General features: G+C 35.8%; 1 pseudogene; it reads left to right on the top strand.

Annotated features, from left to right (window-relative positions):
- Nucleotides 1-751: 751 nt before the first annotated feature.
- Nucleotides 752-1,302, top strand: LOC112401642 (40S ribosomal protein S6 pseudogene; annotated as a pseudogene).
- Nucleotides 1,303-6,203: the final 4,901 nt, after the last annotated feature.

Below are 6,203 nucleotides of genomic sequence, written 5' to 3'. Positions count from 1 at the left end.
AAGAGAACCCCATAAGACTACCAGCAGATATTTTGTAGAACTTTTGCAGGCCAGAGAGGAGTGACACAATATATTACAAGTGCTGATATATTACCAAGAATACTCTACCTGGCAAAGTTGTTCTTCAGAGTGGAAGAAGGGATGGAGTGTTTCAGACAAGCAAAAGCTGAAGGAGTTCATCACTACCAGACCAGACTTACAAGGAATGTTAAAGGGACTTCTTCATGCTGAAATGAAAGGACACTATTTAGTAACAGGAAAACATATGAAAGCATAAATCTCACTAGCAAATGTAAATACAGATGGTCCCCAACTCACAATGGTTCAACTTAATGATTTTTCGATTTTATGATGGTGCAAAAGTGGTGTGCATTCAGTAGAAACCGTACTCCAAATTCTGATCTTTTCCTGGGCTACCAATATACGGGACGATACTCTCTTATCAGCCACATGATCACAAGGGTAAACAACTGATACACTTAAAACGGTTCTGTACCCATACAATCATTCTGTTTTTTACTTTCAGTATTCCATAAATTACATGAGATATTCAACACTTTATTATAACATAGGCTTTGTGTTAGGTGATTTTGCCCAACTGTAGGCTAATGTAAGTGTTGTGAGCACATTTAAGGTAGGCTAGGCTAAGCTATGATTTTCAGCAGGTTACGTGTTTTAAATGCATTTTCAAATTACAATATTTTCAAGTTATGATGGATTTATCAGGATGTAACCCCATCATACATTGACCCATGGCCATGTCGGCCTGCTACTAAGTAAGAGGCATTTCTATTACAGATCAAGGAGGACTGGAGAAAGAAAGCACAGATCTGTACAGGGTTGCACTGCAGTTGTCAATCTGAGTGTTCTCAATTTGGTCATCATAAAAAAATAGGGAGAAGGATATTCCTGGACTCATTAATACTACTGTGCCTTGTCACCTGGGGCCCAAAACAGTTGGTGGAATCCAGAAACTTTTCAGTCTCTCTAAAGAGGATAGCATTTGCCCATATGTTGAGAGAAAGCCCTTAAACAAAGGTGAGAAACCTGGGACCAAAGCACCCAAGATTCAGTGTCTTGTTACTCCACATGTTGTGCAACACACACATTGGTGTATTGCTCTGAAGAAACAGTGTACTAAGGAAAATAAGAAAGAGGCTGCAGGATATGCTATGCCTTTGGCCAAGAGAATGAAGGAAGCCAAAGCAAAACGCCAGGGACAGATTGCCAAGAGATGGAGGCTGATGTCTCTGAGAGTTTTGACCTCTAAGTCTTGAATCCAGTTAAAAATGCAATGTTCTAAGAGTAATGAATAAATAAGATCAGACATCAGAAGAAAATTGTATGGAACCACAAAAGACCCTGAATAGCCATAGCAATTTTGAAAAAGAAAAAGCTAGAGGCATCACTCTTCCTGATTTCAAACTACATTTCAAAGCTATAGTAATCAAAACACTATGGTTTGGCATCAAAACAGACAATAGATCAATGGAACAGAATATAGAGCACAGAAACAAACTCATGCACATATGGTCAATTAATTTATGACAAAGGAGCCAAGAATACACAGTGGGAAAAGGATGGGTGGGAAAATTGGACAGCCACATGCAAAAGAATAAAACTGGACAACTATGCTACACCACACATAAAAATCAACTAAAAATGGATTAAAGACTTGAACTTAAGACCTGAAACCATAAAACTCCTAGAAGGGAACAAAGGTAAGCCCCTTGACACCAGTCTTGGCAATGATTTTTTAGATTTGACTGTAAAAACAAAGGCAACAAAAACAAACAAGTAGGACTACATCAAACTAAAAAGCTTCTGCACAGCAAAAGAAACCATCAACAAAACGAAAAGGCAACCTAAAGAATGGGAGAAAATATTTGCAAATCTTATATTTGATAAGGGGTTAATATTTTAAAACTATAAAGAACTCATTCAACTCAATAGCAAAAATCAAACAATATGATTTTAAAATGGGCAGAGGAACTGAATATTTTTCCAAACAAGATAAACAATGGCCAACAGGTACATGAAAAAGTGCTTAACATCACTAATCATCAGGGAAATGCAAATCAAAACCACAATGAGATGCCCCAATACATCTGTTAGAATGGTAATCATCAAAAAGACAAAGGATATCAAGTGTTGGTAAGGATGTAGAGAACAGGGAACACTGCACACTGTTGGTGGGAATGTAAATTGTTGCAGCCACTATGGAAAACAGTATGGAAGTTCCTCAAAAAATTAAAAAAAGAACTACCATATGATTCAGCAATCCCACTTCTAGGTATATATCCAAAGGAAATGCAAACAGGATATTGAACAGGTATCTGCACTCCCATGTTCATTGCTACATTATTCACAATAACCAAGGTATGGAACCTAAGTGTCCATCAGTGGATGAAGGGATAAAGAAGGTGTAGTATATACATACGGTGGAATATTATTCAGCCATGAGAAAGAAGGAAACCCTGCCATTTGCAACATGGTTGGACCTTGAGAGCATTGTGCTAAATGAAATAAGCCAGACAGAGAAAGACAAATACTGCATAGTATCACTTATATGTGGAATCTGGAAAAAAAAAAAAAAGTCAAACACATAGAAACAGAAAGAATGGTTGCCAGGGCCTCGGTGAGGGGCGGGATGGGAAGTGAGGAGAGGTTCATAAAAGGGTACAAAAACTTTAAAGTTGAATAAGGTCTGAGGATCTAATGTAAAACATGGTGAAATGGTGGCTATTGTTGATAACACTACATTCTATTTTATAACTGAAATTAGCAGAGTATAAAACTTAAATGTTCTTATCAAAAAAAGAAAAAATGTGTGAGGTGATTGATGTGTTAGTTAACTAGATGGGAAGTATTCTTCCACAATATATACATATATCAAATCATCACAATGTACACTTTAAATATCTTAGTTTTATATACCTCAATGAAGCTAAATTTTTAAATTTTTAATTAAAAAAATTTAACACATTGATAGCTTCTAAGAATTGTATTGTTTATTCTCCCTCAAGTCCATTTCTCCTCTATTTCAGGTAATTCATTACATTTCACTCAAGCAGGACCTTTTTCAGTAGTTTTGACTTCTCCTCCCCACATATGATTAATTACCAAATGCTGTCCACTCTACTCCAAAGGTCCCAGAATGCTTTTCCATTTCTACTGCTCAGACTCCAGTTCAGATTTTCACATTTGGCCTGGACTGTAATACCCTCCTAATTGGTTCCTCATCCTAATGATAAAACAGAACTGTAATTCAGTGAACACATTTTGAGTACTTACACAGCAAGTGTTGCTTTATATAAGAATACAAGGTAGCTTTATTAGCCAAATTTCAGAGATAGAAAAACCAAGCATTAAAAAAAAATTCATAAAACTGGCCCAAAGTCTCAAAGCTAGTGAGAGTTAAGGTTAAACCCAGGTTTTATTTTAAAACCTATGCATGTGCATTGCAATATAGTCACAGAAATTTTCACACATTAACTTTAAAAACTGACGAAAAGGGACTTCCCTGGTGGCACAGTGGTTAAGAATCCGCCTGCCAATGCAGGGGACACGGGTTCGAGCCCTGGTCTGGGAAGATCCCACATGCCGCGGAGCAACTAAGCCCGTGCGCCACAACTACTGAGCCTGCGCTCTAGAGTCTGTGAGCCACAGCTACTGAAGGCCGTGTGCCTAGAGCCTGTGCTCCGCCACAAGAGAAGCCACCGCAATGAGAAGCCCATGCACCACAACAAAGAATAGCCCCTGCTTGCTGCAACTAGAGAAAGCCTGCATGCAGCAACGAAGACCCAACACAGCCAAAAATAAATAAATAAATTTATAAAAATAAAAAAAGAATACAAGGTTGAAATATCTTCAGAAATAAGAAAATATTCAGTGACTTAGATTTTATAAAGTGCCAAAAATAGCTTCTCAAAAGAAGGCTGAAATTAGATTAGCTATATCCAAAGATAATTAGTGAACTGGAAGAGAGGTCAGAAAAATTTATCCAGAATGCAGCACAGAGAGACAAAAAAGATGGAAAATACAGAAGACTGAGGATATTGTCAAGTAAGATGATAACAAATTCTATGTTTCATTTGAGTACCAAAAGAAGAAAAAAGCATGTCCCAGAGGCAATATTTGAAGAGATAATGGTTAAAAAGTTTCCAGAACTGATGAAAGGCACAAATCCACAGATTCAAAAATTCAACTAATTCAAAGCAGAGCAAATAAAAATAAATTCACATCTATACACAGCACAGTGAAACGGCAGAAAAGCCAACACAAGAGGAAAACCTTAAAAGTAGTCAGAGTAAAAAAAGTGTAAAGGAATAACAGTTAAGATTGCTACTGTTGAGAAGTCATCAGTCAATGGAAGCTAGAAGAACACCTGCAGTATTGCCAAAAACCACTCCCACCCTAGAATAATACATTCAGTAAAAATAATAAGTCATTTAAAATATTAAAATAAAATAGATTTTTATATAAATTAAAACTGTACCACCAGCAGACCTTCATTAATGGAAATGTTAAGGGATGTACTTCAGGTAGAAGGTAAATGAATGATCTAGCCAGAGATGCTGAGATTCAAGAAATGTAGAGTGAAAAAAGAGGCAACTATTTGGATAAAATAAATGAACACTGATTGTATAAAACAATAATAATGTCTTGAGTAGGTGTTAAAATATGTAAAATTAAAATATACAGTAACTACAGTTGGGATGGTATAAATGGAGTTAAAGTTTTCCAAAGTCATCACATTATTCAGGAGGAAGGTAAAAATAATGATTAAATTCTGAAAGTATAATGTTAATAATACATGTTGTAATTTCTAAAATAACCAATAAAAATGTAACCAACAAAAATAGGGTATAATGACTTCCAAATTAGGAGAGGACAAAAAGAGGAATGACAAAAATTCAAAAGAAGGCATGAAAAGACGGGAAAAGAAACAAGAAACAGATAGTAAAAAGAGAAAGCGTAAGATTGGATGTTAAATTTAAGCCCCAATATAGCAATTATTACATTAAATGTAATGGACTAAATACCCTAGTTAGAAGATAAATATGCCAGGCTAGATAATAAAACAACACTCAGTTATATGCTGTTTATAAGAGACCATCTGAAGCATGAGGGCACCAAGAGGTTCAAAATAAAAACTATAGACACAGTTTACTTTCCTGGTGAACTCTACCAAAAATTTAAGGAGGAAATAATTTCAATGTTATCATATTCTTTCAGTTAATAGAAAAGAGTGTACTCCCCAACTCTTGAGGTTAGTGTAACTTTGATACCGAAACCATACAAAGTCAGCAGAAAAAAGAGAAAGTTACAGGCCAATCTCAATAATATAGTTGCAAAAATCCTAACAAAAATATTGACAAACTAAGTGCAGCAATATTTTAAAAGGTAATCTGTCCAAGTTGGATTTATACCAAGAATGCAAGGTTGTTTAGCATTGGAGAATTGATCAGTGTAATTTGCCATATTAACAAACAAAAGGAGAAAAAAAATCAATCATTTCAGTACACGTAGAAAATGTCTTTGATAAAATTTAACCACCATTCATGAAAAAGATAAATTTAGTAATCCAGAAAGAGAACTTCCTTAATATAGTAAAGGGTGTCTAAAGAACAAAAAACAATAAACAGCATACTTAATGGCAAAAATATTAACATTTTCTCTTAGAGAAGAAGAGTAACACAAGAACGCCTATTACCGATGTTTTTATTTAACGTTGTACTAAATGTTCTAGCCAGCTCTGTAAGGCGAGAAAAAGACATAAAAGTTACAAGGATGGGAAAGGAAGAAACAAAACTCATTATTTGCAGGTAACTGTCTACAAAGAAAATCCAAAGAATCCACATACACCATATTTTATCAATTTAAAGATAAATACATTTAACATCTCTGTGGGTGGGCTACATCTCACAATAGATGAGTCATAATTAAGTTGGAAGCCTTCTGGCTTACTCTGTTCAGGCTGCTATAACAAACCACCACAGACTGGGTGGCTTATAAACAACAAACATTTATTTCTCACAGTTCTGGAGGCTGGAGGTCCAACAACAAGACAGCAGCATCATCACGTTCTGGTGAGGGCCCTCTTCCTGTTTCACAGCTGGGACCTTCTCACTGTGTCCTCACATGGTGAAAGGGGTGAGGGATCTCATGGGGTCTCTTTTAATAAGAACACTAATCCCACT

Source organism: Neophocaena asiaeorientalis, unplaced genomic scaffold (assembly GCF_003031525.2).
Source record: "Neophocaena asiaeorientalis asiaeorientalis breed wild unplaced genomic scaffold, Neophocaena_asiaeorientalis_V1.1 scaffold123, whole genome shotgun sequence".
In the NCBI taxonomy this organism is placed as follows: Eukaryota; Metazoa; Chordata; class Mammalia; order Artiodactyla; family Phocoenidae; genus Neophocaena; species Neophocaena asiaeorientalis.
The sequence above is the reverse complement of the archived record's forward strand: the minus strand, read 5'-3'. Positions and strand labels throughout refer to the sequence as shown.